The sequence below is a fragment of the Galeopterus variegatus genome, unplaced genomic scaffold (assembly GCF_000696425.1).
Source record: "Galeopterus variegatus unplaced genomic scaffold, G_variegatus-3.0.2 Scaffold5162, whole genome shotgun sequence".
In the NCBI taxonomy this organism is placed as follows: Eukaryota; Metazoa; Chordata; class Mammalia; order Dermoptera; family Cynocephalidae; genus Galeopterus; species Galeopterus variegatus.
In genome coordinates this window covers 76,445-92,060 of record NW_007731273.1, presented here as the reverse complement: position 1 = coordinate 92,060, position 15,616 = coordinate 76,445, and the positions used below count along the sequence as shown (strand labels likewise).

The 15,616-nt window shown below is 42.1% G+C and overlaps 1 long non-coding RNA gene across 2 annotated transcripts; it reads left to right on the top strand.

The window, feature by feature from the left end:
- Positions 1 to 843: 843 nt before the first annotated feature.
- On the top strand, positions 844 to 12,016 carry LOC103604468. Of its 2 annotated transcripts, none has more exons than XR_551719.1 (3): positions 844 to 1,266; positions 9,437 to 9,672; positions 11,181 to 12,016. It is a non-coding gene; the product is annotated as an uncharacterized LOC103604468 (long non-coding RNA). The 2 variants fall into 2 exon arrangements; XR_551720.1 differs by lacking the exon at positions 844 to 1,266 and adding an exon at positions 7,475 to 7,735.
- Positions 12,017 to 15,616: the final 3,600 nt, after the last annotated feature.

Below are 15,616 nucleotides of genomic sequence, written 5' to 3'. Positions count from 1 at the left end.
GCCCGCCCGCCGCGCTCCCCGCGTCCCCGCTCTCGGCCGCTGCTCGCTCGCCGCCCGCCAGCCCGCTCTCCGCCGCGGTCTCCTCTGCCTCCGTCGGTGTGCGAGCGAGTCTCCCTCCCTCTAATGCAGGAAATGCGCAAAAGACGTCAGTGAGTGAGTGTGAGTGTGTGTATGTGTGTGTGTGTGTGCGTGTGTGTGTGTGCACGCGCGCGCGCGCTCGCCAGTGTTTGGGGAAATAGAAAGTTTTGCCGGTTGGGGGAGCAATACGGGAAAAGTGAGCCGAGGAGAGAACAGGAGAGAGACGGCGAGCCTGCCCGGGTCGCGGCGGCGGGCGGGAGAGCCGGGCGGGGACCCTGAGCGGGACCCCGGGGAGTGGCGGCGGGGGACGGGGGCCGCGGGCTGCTGATGCGTGGTCTTTGCTCTCCGCCGGGAGACTCGCGGGCCTCGCATCTCTCGGGGACTCTGCGGCCAACACTGTCATTTTGAGACGGGGGCAGGCGAGTGGCGGGGACTCGGAGCCTCCTCCAGTCCCACCCCCACTCGGGCAGTGGCCGGCAGGAGCAGTCTGCGGAGTATTGGCCCTTCTGTCATTCTGACCGGGGACGCTCGACTCGGCTGCGGTGGGGGAGGGGGAGGAGGAGGGACGATCCAGCTCGGTGTGAGTTTTTAAACATGATTATTTTCTCTTTTCTTTCTTTAGGGGTCACTCTCTCCTTCGGGATCTGTCCAGGGCTTCTCAGGCTGCGAGAACTTGTTGACAAGTGAAAGCTTGGTAGAACCCCGGCTCGCTTTGTGTGCCTGTTTATATTTACAAAGCGACTCTTCCTGTTGACACGGGACCTCGTCTGCGCCCCTTTGGGGGACATCGGCTCTGACCAGTGAGATGACAGCGGCCGTCGCGGCTGCGGGGGGCGAGTGGTCGTGTCCATGCTCATTTCCTCCGTAACCTTTAAACTCTCGCTGGAAGCCGCGGCGGCGGCTGGTCACGTGAGGCGAGCCCTGGGCTGCTGGGGAAGAATTTCCTCCGCGGGGAGCTGGGACGGGGAAGGCGGCCAGGCGAGGGACTGCCCCGCGCGGGGGAACTGGGAACCTGGGAGGGCTGGGCGAGAGCGCCGAGGCCCGGGGCGCGGCCCACCTGGACACCGGTGGGGGCTGCGCAGGCCAGAGGGCTTCGCCACCTGGAGCTGCGGGTTGAGCCAGTAGGAAAAGAAAACCTCCGCCCTCACCCTTGTGCCAAGTCAAGTCAGGGAGTTTGCAGGGACCACGGTAAGCTGAGTGTTCATCTGACGGTGGTTAGTGCGGACTAAAATTGAAAACTCGCCTCCCGATCACTTTTTCTTCAGTGGAAAAAGGTTATCTTTGCCTGTGGCTTAAAGGCTTAAAAAGGCTTAAAGGCGAGGAAGGAGGCAGTCCCCTGGAAAAACAGAATATCAAGTGCGGCATACAGTCCCAAAAATGATGAGAAAAGTACCAAGGCCACTGTGGCAGATCCTCTCGCCTCACAAGAGCCTGTCAAGTCGATGCCTGTAGTCGCTTTCGGGAGTTTACAAGTACTTACAAGTAATTCCTGTAGCCCGCTCTGTCGAATGGGGCAGATGAGCAGAGATGGTGCTAAAATGCAGTCTTAGGGACGACTTAGATAGTTCACACGTAAAAAAATCGGTATTTAAAGTTGTGCCTTACATGGCCACTCGCTCCAGCTGGATGTATGATATTTTAAAATATGTCAGTTTGCCAAGACACAAGCAGGGATATGTCTCTGCTGTTTTTTTTTTTTTTTCTTTGATCATTTGAATTTTTTCCTCTTGATTCTTAATTCCACCATTCTATTCTTACTAAGCTTTTCCCCCCTTAACGGAGCAATGGCAAATACAGTTTGATCTTCTAAAAATGCATTTGGGAAGCAGGACCAGCACTAAAGTGAAATGAATGAGATACTTTTCCAAGAAGCAATATTTAAAAGGTACCGATAAGCTCAGTAGTCAAGATCAATAATATTTTAATACAATATTTTTAAATTTTTTAAAAATCAAATTTTTAAAAATTACAAACTTTTTAAAAATCAAAAGTTATGTAAAAATCCAGCATGAGCATAATACACAAGTCCCCCTTATCTGCAATTTTGTTACCCACGATCCCAAAATATTAAATGGAAAATTCCAGAAATAACAATTCGTAAGTTTTTAATTGCTCACTATTCTAAGTAGCCTGATGAAATATTGCTTTGTCCTGCCGGGGATGTAAATCATTTCTTTGTCCAGCGTATCCATGCTGCTATATACACTACCCACCCACTGGTCACTTAGCCTCCACCGTTATCAGATTGCCCATAGCTTTATCACAGGGTTTGTATTCAAGTAACCCTTATTTTACTTAGTAATGCAGGTAATATTACTTACAGTGCAAGTAATATTACTTAGTAATATATTACTTAGTTTACTTATTTTACTTAGTAAAGCACAAGAGTAGTGATGCTGGAAAACTGTTATAATTGTTCTATTTTATTCATTATCATTGTTAATCTCTTACTATGTCTAATTTATAAATTAAACTTTATCAAAGGTATGTATGGACAGGAAAAAACATAGTATATGTACAGTTCAGCACTCTCTGTGGTTACAGGCATCCACAAGGGGTCTTGTAGTGTATCCCCTGCAGAAAAGGGGGTCTACTGTATCCAAATTTTAAATAATTTTAAATATTGCACTAAAATATAATTTATATTATTGCATTTATTGACAGCCCTTAAATTTTGTGCCTGAGCCGAGTGCTTCATTTACCTCCCCCTAGTCCCAGCCCTGCAGGGAAGTCTGGAAAGTCAAGGATTTCATGAAGTTAGGGGTTTTTCACTACTTGGTGTTTCACACCTTCTCTCTCCTTGTTCTGGGTGAGTCCTATCTTACATGCAAACAGAAAAATGCATGGGATTGAGAAACATTAACCTAAATCCCTCCTCTGTAGTGTGTTAAACAGGAAACAAGTTTAGAATTAAGAGCACACTGAACTTGAACATTTTGCATATCATATTCCCCATCCCCAGGAAAGACCCCCAAATATATTAAGTGGGTCTGTTATCATCTTAGTGACTATCTTAAAACAGGTAACCTACAAACTCTCATCACCAAATCCTTGTGTCCTGGGTAAAGTCATAGGAAGGCAGCATGTACCTCTTAGCAGACTGTTACTCCATGTGAATAATCAGACTGCAATTCTCAGAGGCAACCAATACCAGCCTCCTTTCCATTACAAGTCTTTGTGGGATGGGGGTACTAAAAGGCTTGTCAAACAAAATAGCTGTTTTACATTGGATGAATGTTTACATAAAAAAGGGAGAAAGCAAATACTCTGCATGCAAACATTGCTAGTTCCCTGGCCCTCTTACATCCTTATTTCTAAATAAATCTCTCACCTTCCTACTCTCAAACTTGGCCAGATGAAAATATATATTCTCCAGGAGCATCATGGTGATGTCAGACATGAGCTTAAGGGGAAACCCCTTAAATTTACCTGAGGGGGAGATGGGTCTAAAGTAATCCCCTGCTCTAGATTTCATGTGAAAAGAAAAGTCCCTGCAGGAGGAGAGCTCAAAATGTAAAAAAAAAAAAAAGTCAATAACTATTGCCTACTTCATCCTTCTCCTGGCCCCTGTGTACAATCCTGAAAGACAAGACAGCGATTGGTGTCTACATTGAGTAAAATGTCCTTTGGATTCCAGCTATGTCCTAGTTATTTCATAATCTTTCAGAGAGAAAAGAGGAGAGGAAGAAAACTGATATAAGAATTTAACAAATACGATCAAGATGGGGTCCTTGTCCTTTTAAAATTAAGGATCATAGGAAACATAGGAAAAGGACTGATAGAGAGCAAGTGTGCCCAGGGCAGTGTGATCAATGTTGCAATAGATCTGAGGATGGGAGTGGCACAGGGGATGGATCAACCCTTTGCCTGGGGGAGCGTGGGAAGGCATCACCTAGCAGGGTCATTTGAACAGGTCTGGGCTTTCCAATGGGAGTTCCTCCAGCAGCAAAGAGGAGGGGAAGGGCATGGAAGCAAAGGGAACAGAGTGTGCAGTGTACAGGTAGAAAAGACCATGGCTATCTGGGATGAGAAAGCAGCCAGGTGTGCCTGGTTTGTGGCAAGTAACAATAGGAGATGAGGTAGGTTGCAACCCAATAGTTAAGTCCTAGTACGGCCTGCATATGGATTTGAACTTTTTCCTGGAGAGAAACATTCCAGTGGGCAAGCAGCATTAACTGGAGCTAATACTTTACAAATGCAATTTTGTGGCAAATGGATATTTTCCTCTTCTGTAATTTTTCTCCAGAAGACTCACCTTAGAACAGGGTGTTAGTCGATCCAAGTCTGATGATGATTTATACTCTGTCTGATCAAAAATGACACAGTTTGTGAATGCTGTTTAGATCAGCTAAAGGAAGCAGGGACTGGTAGCCAGAACCTTAGACTAGCATGTTAATATTCATGTCCTTGTTGCTGTGCTGGTTGTTGCCATTTATAGAATGTTAATGGGCTTCTGCAAAGGTCTGCCTGGTCAGGGTCTATCATACATTCCACACATGCTCCATTGTACAGAATTCAACCACCTGGGCCATGGAATGGAATGTGCAGCAGCATGATGGGCCGTGCCCCAGCCTAGTCCCCACCTGACTCCCAGGCTCACTTCTAACTTTGCTCCAGGTCCACCCTCCGGTTCCTGGCTCTCGTCTGACCTGCCATGTCTTATTCTGGCTCCATCTCTGCTCTGAACTCTGGTGCAGTAACTCAGGCTAAGCTTCACTTACACCTGCAAGGAGGTACGGGGATCAGAGGTAGCCCCATAGAGCTTAAAGATGGATGCAGGGAGGGGATGGCCTGGGCCATCCTTCCTCAGTGCCCTTGAGCATAAGCCCCACCACACTCTAGGGCACCTTATAGAAAATAACATCACATGCCTCATCTTCTTTGGCTGAGATATTGGGCTGTGTGTTGAGACTTTGAAGTACATATATCAATCCAAGGGTCTTATACTAAGTACCTGCTATGTACAGGATACTGGTACAGTTGCTGTAGGAAGGACAAATAGATATATGGATGATTCCTAGAAATATATATATGGGAGATGGGTAGATCAATTCAGTCAGTCATTTATTTAGCAGGTGGTAGTAAATGTCATGTCATTTCAAGCGCTGGGGGAAAAATGATGACACACAATGACCCTGTATTAATTGAGATTGGCTAGGTCATGCTGCTGTAGTAGCAATCCCCAAGGCCTTAAAATAGCATAGGTGTCTTCTCACACATGCTATAGTCCATGCCAGGTCGGCTGGGAGCTCTGCTGCACATCAGCATCATTCTCATTCCCGGATGCAGGCTGGCTGAAAGTCTCTATGTGGAACCTAGTTGGTCACAGGCAGAGAGCAAGAGGACATGTGCAGGGGCTTACATAGGTAAATTGTCCACCCAAAAGTGCTAAAGTACTTCCACTCACTAGGCGTTAGATAGATCCAGTCGTGTGACCGCTCCCCCAACCTCAAGGGGCTGAGAAATTCTACCACCTGCATGGGCAAGAAGCCTGAAATACTTGGAGAATAGCACCGACGGCTGCCATAGACACTCTTCTCAAATAACTGGTACAGAAAGGTAATTCAAGGTAGCACACAGTAAATGACAGATAAATGGCCCAGTCAGAAAGCATTGTAGAAATTTAGCTGTAGCAATGATCACAATAAGAGTGGGACTGTTTGATCCCAACAAAGGCCCTGGGCCACTGCATACAGAAGGCTTCAGATGATGTGGAGAATCTTGCCTAATATGAGAACCAGCAGCCACCTAAGCTCCTTTCCCTCTCCCCTTCATATGCCCAAACTCACAGGACCTGCAGATCCTTAAAGCCACTTCCACACTAAGACAGCACTAAAGAGGCATTCACACACATTGAAACTCAGAAGACTCCACAGGATTTGAGAGATCACAGTGTCTATACTCTTTACTGTTATTAAATTCCTCTATTAAATGAGGAAGCTGAGACCTAGAGAAGTTAAGTGACTCGCAAAAAAAAAAAAAACCTCAAAATCCTAATTAGAGGTCTAGCGCAATTATATCTCCTAGTTAAATTTGCCGTTTTTTCTATATTGTCATACTGGAACCAGTGCAACACCTTTACCTCAATTACATTTTAATTCCTAAGAAACAACATTCCTGTAAATCCAAGGTCCACATTTGTTTTAATTTATTGGTTCTAAGTTAAACGAGCCTTAGCACGGTACAATATAGTAATCCTTGTAATCACATATATAATATATACTATAATAACATAATAATAACTCTTAAGGGAACTATGATATTGATAGAGTTCTTCCTTAAGTTGTTTTGTTGATAAGACACTTCATCGTTCCTCAACTTCTATATTTTTGCATCTTCTCTTCTAACAGATGTGTAGATGTGTTTTCAGCATATGGTTTTATGATACCTGTACCAAGTGTAACAGCTGTTTCCTCAGTGGATATTTTATCAATTATCAGATCAGAATAACTGATCTGACTTCAGACTGGGTTATATTTCTCCAGTACAATCAAGACATTTGGTTGATCCATTTCTACTTCTAATTTACCTTTCAGGATCAATGAGCTGGGACTAGAGGACAGGGAATACTGCCTTTTGTCACTGATATTAATCATTTAGGTGTAACAAAATATGTAACCAAAACCAGTTAAATCCACAGGTTCTGTTGCAACAAATATGTGATGCAGGGTGGCAAATTCTTCCCTCCTTTATTTAAGGCCCAAATCCTCCATGGGAAGAGGGCTTCATTCTCCTCGCTGAAGCTATAGCTCTCCTTGAACTCTCCTCCCACTTCACCCCTACTCCTCCTTATGGCTCTGAACCTCTCCCTACTATAGTGTAGTACAGTTATTTGGTACCTTTCTTAATTCTGACACTTCCCTGGAAGGTCTTTAAGTATGGAGACCCGGTATGAGTCATCGTGGTACTCTTCAATATCTTGGACATAGCAGGTGCAACTTTGTGCTCTTTACACGTTTGAAATAAGAAGAGTTTCACAAACAGTCCTCTTGTCGGTCTCTCCCCTCCATGCCCCATGAGTCCCCGGGGATGGCTGGGTCTCTCACTCCGCCGCAACCCTGCAGTAACGAAATCCCTGGGCGGCTGGCCGCACCTGTGGGCCCCGGGCTGCCTCGCCGGGCTCCGTGAGCCGACAGCGCCCTCTGGGGGACGCGAGCGTGCCCGGCTCCTTTGCTCCCGTTGCTCCCGCGGCTCGGACCGCCTCAGCTCCCTGCTGTGCGGGGCTCAGCCCTGAGCCCAGCCGTGACGGGGGAGACGAACGTTCTTCCTCACCTTGCTCCAGCTTCCCTCCCATGACCAACCTTCCCCACTTTATCGGTGTCAATGGAACCTGAGCCTCCGAGGAGGTTCCATTGACCTGCAAGGCAAAGGCTGCTGTCCCAGCTGGCGGCTGCATGGTGACACAGGCTCAGACTCGCGGGTCATTTGGTCTACCCTCGGCTGCGGACCTGGCTGGGGACTGGGAGAACGAATAGTGCGGGCTGGGGTACGTTCACATCATGGTTCAGCAGTCAAGGAAGGCACCGTGCTGTACACAAGCAGGAACAAAGGTATTCGGAACGCGACCTCCGGCCGCTGAGGAACTCAGGGCCACTAGGCACCCTGATGAACGCTTTCTTCCTGCGGGGCACGGATTTGACCCCGCCTCCGGGTTCGGGTAGGTGTCTCTCAAATTCTTACCTCACTGAAGGATTCCCCTTTAAAAGTCAGGCTTTTCCCCACTTCTCCCCACTCCTTTCCGCTGTCCTTTCTTGCTCCGAGCCTGTGGCACGTCAGGTTAACTTTCGACAAAGGAAGCTTTTCTGAATCGTCTTATTCTTGAAAATGCAAACATAAGCTAACCAGGAAAGCCGGGCCGGGTGCAGCTGATGCAGGCCGGCGTTCTTGGAGTGTGGGAACCAAGCATGGAACCTTCTCCAAGTACCTGAGATTTCCCAGAGAGTTCTGAGGAAAGGTGACGGCCACGCCCAGGACAGGCATTAACATCTGGCATGTGGCATCTCAGGGGTCACTTTGGGACGGTAACCGGTGGCTGGGGGCGGGGGCGGAGGTTCTAGTGAGGAAGGAGAAAAGGATGGCTGTCCTTCCTCCCTGAAAACCATGCCAGCTCCCTTTCTTTACTGGGTCCTGCCCCTGTTATTCCCTCTGCCACGACTCCATGCCCCATCCTGTGGGTCTCAGCTTCAATGGCATTTCATCTGGGAGACTCCCTGATCCCGCATCGGCCTGAATACATTTTATCATCATTGTTCTACTTGTTTGTTTCCCCCAAAAGCCGAATTACAGTGGGGCTAATAAGCTTTAGGGTCCCTCACTTGTACTTCCTCCAAGGTTCTGTTCCTAATTTCGTATTCCCAATTTTGTATTCTTTTTCCTGAAAAGGGCTCTTCAAATTGTTTAAGCTTCAGTCCCCATGAAACCTGGGTCCATCCTAGTGTCCAGAGCACATGCTAGGCTCCCAATAAACGTTTGTTAGAAGAAAGAAGAAAGGAAGAAATGATCCTTAGCTAGTGCTTAGCCAGCCAGTGGTTTTCCTGGAAATCCTCAGCATTGTCATCTGGATGATCTGGATGGCAGGCATGAAGTGTCTGTCCCTTCACACAGGAAAGGACACTTCCAGCTTGGAAGCTCAGGAACTTAGCTCTAGGATCTTGGGCAAATTACCTGCCTTTCCATGGGCCAGGGTTTATTCAAATGTAATAGGAAGGTGTAACAATTACTTTATAGAACAATAATGGGTATTGATTTATGGGTAGGTACAGTACCTGCCACAAGTAGTTCTCAGGAAATACTAGTTTCTTTTCCTTTATATACATCCTTTATATACATTAAGAATGGATTATTCCATTCTTAATTTTTTTTATTTCTAGCACTGACAGCTTCCCCCCTCCCCCAAGGTGGCTCTTGGATAATGGGGTTTTAGTGTGGAGAGTCAGAGCACACAAAGAGATTTGTACTGGGCCCCACTGAGAATGTTCAGAGCCCAGGTCTGGGTATCCCCCTATACACTGTCCCTACCTACAATAGGATATAAGACTGCGTGGAAAAATTCAAGAAACTTGAACAATAATATAAATTTAAAAAAATTTTTTTAAACAAATAATGCTGGCTAACCAGTTTTCCCTTGCAGCTGTGGTTGAGTTTTGCTGACTTTTAACCCAACTGGAACTCTAATTTATGTTTCTCCCCTCAGGGATAAAAAGTAGTAATTTATCTCTGTCTCACAGAGAAGAAACAGACTGAAATGACATTGGCCACGCGCCTCAAGTGCCATAGTTGGCAAGCTGCAGACACACAACTGCAGCCCAAGTCCCTGCTCCCACTTTCTGGACACAGCCTTCTGTCCCTTGTCTTTCAGGAAGGATTGATGCACACCCTGCTCAATTGATTCAAGTTCCTGCCCTGAACCTCATCTAGTGAGAACCAATGTGCTAGCTGAGGCAAGATCTGACCCTACCACCACAAAGTTTAGCATGTCATTGTGGCTTTTCTCTAACAAGAATTGAGAAGTGGCAAATGTTTCTCTTGTTTTTCTCTGGTGACATCCACACATTCTGTGTTTGCGTGTGCCAGGGCTTCACAATCCACAACAAGGTGGGTAGGACATGCAGAAGGAGGGTGGGGTGGGAAGGGCATTTTGCAATTTACTATAAGGTCTGCAAGTTCCACTATTCATTTCTTAAAATAATGATAGTAGAAGTAGTAGTAATAGTAACAACAGTAAGAGCTAACAACTATTGGTTGAGATCTATGTGCCAAGCATTACCATTTTTTAAAAATTAAATAACCTTTATTGTTTGGTGCCATAAAAAGATTTGATTATCATTCCAGCATTGGTTTTATCCACCCGATTTTTTTCTCATTTTTATTTTTTAAAATTTTTAAAGGAATTTGTTTTTTAATTAAAAAGTATTGATTGTACATATTTATGGGTTACAGGTATATTTCAATACATGTATACAATGTGTAATGATCAAATCAGGGTAATTAGCATATTCATCATCACAAAACTATAATTTCTTTGTGATGAGAACATTTGATCTCTTCTAGTCATTTGAGAACATACAAAAAAATTATTGTTAATTATAGTTTCCTAGCACTACTGTACTCTACTAGAACTTATTTTTCCTATCTAGCTATAAATTTGTGTCTGTTAACCAACCTCTCACTATCCCCCCCGCCACCCCTTTCCATCTTCCAGTAACCACAATTCTACTCTCTACTTCTAAAAGTTTAACATTTTTTTTTTTTTAGCTCTCACATATGAGTGAAAACATGCAGTGTTTATCTTTTTGTGCCTGACTTATTTCACTTAACATAATGTCTTCCAGGCTCATCAGGCATTAACATTTAACAACCCTCTTAATCATCAAAACAGCACAATGAAATATGTATTAGCGTATTTCTCCAATTCTAAGATACACATTTTTTTTTTAATCACATATTGGATTCTTCTAACAGTACTTTCTTATAATGGCTTATATTATAATTGCTGGTGAGTTTTTTGGGTTTTCTTTGTTTTTTTAATCTCTTAGTAGTACATACAATTAGGGTACATTTTACAAATTAAGTAACTAAGGTGGAGAAAAACTAAGCAATGTTCCCAGGGTCTTGCAACGAGAGCCTGGATTCATAGACAAGTGGTCCAGCTCCAGAGCCTACCCGTTTGTTTGCTTGTTTTGCAATCTTGGGCATTCTGTGAACACCTCATAGTCAGCCATAGGTCTGTCCATTGGGAAGTGGGCTCACGTGGACTGCATAGTCTATGAAATAGGATATATATCCTATTATATATATATATATATATATGAGCCATATATAAATATATACCTCATATAATATATATATATCACATATATGTTTCTTTTGAAAAATATAAAGCAGTTTACAAATGTAAAGTATAGTAACAATAAGAATATTAGTAAAACTTAGCAGATGGTTAAGAACAAGAAAAATAATAGAATATTTAAAAGTTAGGCACCATGATTCTAAGATTAATTTTATTAAGGAAGAGATATTAGGGTAGAAAATGTAGCAATGTTTTGAAGTACTATTTCCTTGAAATAATTATTATACCTGTGATTCTATTCTGTTTTTCACAGAAAACTCTAAATTTAGATACTCCCTGAAGAAAAACAGAGGCCAAGTTTAACCTGGCTGGATGGACCTGGGGTAGAGAACAGACATCAGAAATGTCTCCTGCGAGAAAATCCTCTCCTGTGGTTGCTTCCTACTTCTTTTGGCCTTGATTGAGTTACTTCCACTCTTTGACCAAGAAGTTTCTCCAACTGTGAAATGAGGAGTCTGTACCAGCTATAAACTTTTTTGATGGTTCATCCGTAGCCTTTTAAACAACATTTTAACACATATCCTCAATATATGTATCCTCTTTGTCTTTCATTTACAAAGAGTAAAATTTATTCTGTGTGTGTGTGTGTAGTTCTCTGAGCTTTAACACATATATAAATTTGTGCAAGCACCACCCCAATCAGTATACAGAACAGTTCCATCACCGCCCAACACTCCCTTGTGCTACCTGCTTGTAGTGAAACTCTGCCCCCCACACCTAACCTCTGGCAACCACTGATTAGTTCTTCATCCCTGTAGTGTCACCTTTTCCAGAATGTCTTAATAAATGGAATCATACAGTATGTAGCCTTTTGAGACTGGCTACTTTCACTCAGCAGAAGGTCTTTGAGCTTCTTTCTCTGTTGTTGAGTGTATCAATAATTTGTTCTTTTTTATTGCCAAGTAGTGATTCACTGAATGAATGTCCTACAGTTTACTTAGTAACCCACTCATTGAGGGGCATTTAATGTGCTTCCAGTTTTGGGTGATTACGAATATAGCTGCAGTAGAGCTGATTATTTAGCTTAGTTGATTAGAGCATGGTGCTGATAACACCAAGGTCAAGAGTTTGGATCCGTGTACTGGCCAGCTGCCAAACAAACAAACAATAAAGCTGCTATAAACACAGACATTTTGGGTAAGCGTAAGTTTTCATTTCTGTAGAGTAATTAGGAGTGGGACTGCTGGGTTGTATTAGTAAGTAGTATATGTCAAACTCTATAAGAAACTGCCAAACTGTTTTGAGTGTCTATCATTTTGCATTCCCACCACGAATGAGAGTTTCAGTTCTTTCACTTCCTCACCAGCACATGGCATCTTCATTGGTGGTGGTGGTGCTGCTGCTGCTGTTTTAATTTTAGTCATTCTGATAGTTTTATAGTAGTATGACATTATGGTTTTAATTTTTATTTTCATAATGGCTAATGATTATGAGCATCTTTGCAGTGTGCTTATCTGCCATCTGTATAATTTTGGTGAAATGTTTAACCAAATATTTTGCCTGTTTTTAAAATTGGGTTGTTGTTTTCTTAATGTTGAGCTTTGAAAGTTATTTACATTTCTGAATACAAGTCCTTTGTTGGATATGTGATTTGCTAATATTTGATCCCATTTGATAGCTTGTCTTTTAAATCTCTTCAACAATGTATTTTTGCAGAAAAACTTTTTTGATTATGTCTAATTTATCTTTTTTTTTCTTTGATGAATTAGCTTTTGATGTCATATGTAAGAACCCTTTACCTAACTCAAGGTCACAGTCATTTTCTCTTATATTGTTAAATAAACATTTTACAGTTTTTATTTTACATTTAGATCTATGATCATTTGAGGTTAATTTTCCTATAAATTATACTGATACATAAGTCAAGATTCATTATTTTTTGCTTATGGATGTCCAGTAGTTCCATTCATTGAAAAGACTATCCTTTATCCATTGAATTGTCCTCATATCTTTGTCAAAAATTAATTGTTCATGAACTGTATCCTTTAAAATGGTTATAATGATGAGTCAAGATTCATTATTTTTTGCTTATGGATGTCCAGTAGTTCCATTCATTGAAAAGACTATCCTTTATCCATTGAATTGTCTTCATATCTTTGTCAAAAATTAATTGTTCATGAACTGTATCCTTTAAAATGGTTATAATGATGTATTTTATGTTATGTGAATTTTATCTCAATAAAAGAATCTATCTTAAAAAATCAATTGATCATATTTTTGTGGGTCGATTTGTGGACTCTCTGTTTTGTTCCACTGATCTATGTGTTTATAGTTTCATCAATACCACACTGTCTTGATTACATAGCTTTAGATTAAGTTTTAAAATTAGTCAGTAGGAGTCTTCTATCTCTGTTCTTCTTTTCAAATTGTTTTGGTTATTCTAGGACCTTTGCCTTTTCATATGTATTTTAGAATCCAGCTTGCCTATATCTACAAAAAATCTTACTGGGATTTTGATTATTATTGCATTAAATCTATAAAATCAATTTGGGTCCTGTACAGTTGCCAGGTAACATACAGGCCACCCAGTTAAATCTGAATTTCAGATAAACAACAAATAATTTTTAGTATAATTATGTTCCAAATATTGCCTGGCACATAATTATACTAAAAATGTATTAGTCATGAATGGATGTTGAAGTTTGTCAAGTGCTTTTTCTGCATTAAATGATATGATCTTTTTTTATTTAGTCTTTTGATGGTGGATTATACTGATTGACTTTAAAATGTTGAACCAGCCTTGTTTTCCCATAATCAATTCCACTTGGTGGTGCTGTACTATTATTATTATATATGGCTGTATATATTGCTAATTTTTTGAGAATGTTTGCATCTGTATTCATGAGGGATATCAGTCTGAAGTTTTCTTTCTATTCTTATTTTCTAATTTAAGCATTTAGTGCTAAATATTTCCCTCTGAGCCTTGCTTTAGCTGCATTATTTTCATTTAGTTCAAAATACTTTCTAATTTCCCCTGACATTTCCTCTTTGATCCATGGATTATTTATACATATTATTTAGATTTCCAACTTTTGGGGGACGTTTCAGATATCTTTCTTTCTTTCTTTCTTCTTTCTTTGGCTGACCAGTACAGGTATTGAATCCTGGACCTTGGTGTTATCAGCACTATGCTGTAACCAAATGAGCTAACTGGCCAGCCCCCAGATATCTTTCTGTTATTGAGTTCTAGTTTAATTTTGTTATGATCATAGAATATATTTAGTATTATTTCAATTGTTTTAAATATAAATATGAAAGAGTTCCAGGTCTTCTGACTAGAAACCTAGGGCTTTAATTTCCTTGCTCTGCCAATTATATACTGTAACTGAGTCTACCCCTGGGGACAAGTGGAAGGAGGATAAATAGAGAAAAAAAGCAATGGGGGGTTTCCTATATTTTTAGGATCACAGTTGCAACGGTTAGAGAGAAGCATTCCCCTCCTTCTGTGTTTTAAGTGTCTATTGGCAGCTGCTGCCATCACGCCACAGCAGGATTGCAGTTTTGTGTTTGGGTCTTCCCTGGGGCTGGGATGGGAGGGTAAGTTAGAAATAAGAAGAGGATTTCCCCAGATATCTGTATTCCATAGGTGCCCTCTTTCCTGTACCTCAGACAAGAAAGAGAAGTCTTTCCTTGGGACATGCCTGGTGCAGTTTTTGGATTTGGTATTTGTTCGAGTCCAGGCTAGGAGATATGGAAGAGAAAAAAAAATAAAGAAAACTCACCATCAGGTCATTAGTACTTCTAGTTTTGGTTTCCTTCCTTATGTGTCTGCTATCATTTACTCTTCAGAGCCTTCAGATAGCTTCTCCAAGCATTCTGTCTAGAGTTTTAGTTGCTTACTCCATTCTTTCCAGAACTGGAAGCCCAATCAATGTAGTTTTAATGTTTAATACATTTTAAACATGTACTATTTTTTTATGTGAAATAAAAATAAAATTTAAAAAGAATGATAAGAACTTCTACTTCCAACTAAGATGGAATAACAGAGACGGGATTTACCCTGTCACCTGAAACAATCATAAAAAGGACAAATATGTGACACAGCAACACAGTGATTTTTCAAGATGCTGATGTCAGGCAACAATGAAGAGTGATCCTGGAAGGATGGAAAACAAACAAGGAGAGCCCTATGGTTGACTCAGCTAATATACTGAGAGAGTTTCCAAGCCATAGTGCAGTGAGGGAGAGTCCAGGCTGGTTCACTGCTGAGCTGAGGAGATGGAGCTGACAGTCTGGGGAGACCACAGTGCTAGAGCTTGCACGGAGTAGTACCAGTGAGGTGAGAACAATACTGTGGAGCTCCTCTGGATATGTGAAGACGGTTCCCTCCAGTATTCACCTATGTACTGGTTAGTGCGTATGTGTGGGGAAGCTACCAGAAGCCTGGGAAAGAACTACCTGGAAGGATTAGAGTGAACAGTGCCCCCCACCCCACAGGGCCAGGAAGAGTGTATCTTCCCATCAGCCAGAGTGGGAAACCTCATGATCCAAAGGGCATCTAGTAGAGTATTTAGCAAGATCTTTCATTAGGAGTGGGGAATAATTAGCCCTAGACTTAGCTGTAGTCTAGCTCTGCCTAGCAATTAAAAAACAAGACCCAAAAGGACCAAATTATTCTCAAGTAATTTAATCATGCCCCAGAATAAGACTAAAGAATATTTAAGGGAATACAAAACTGTTCATTGTGCA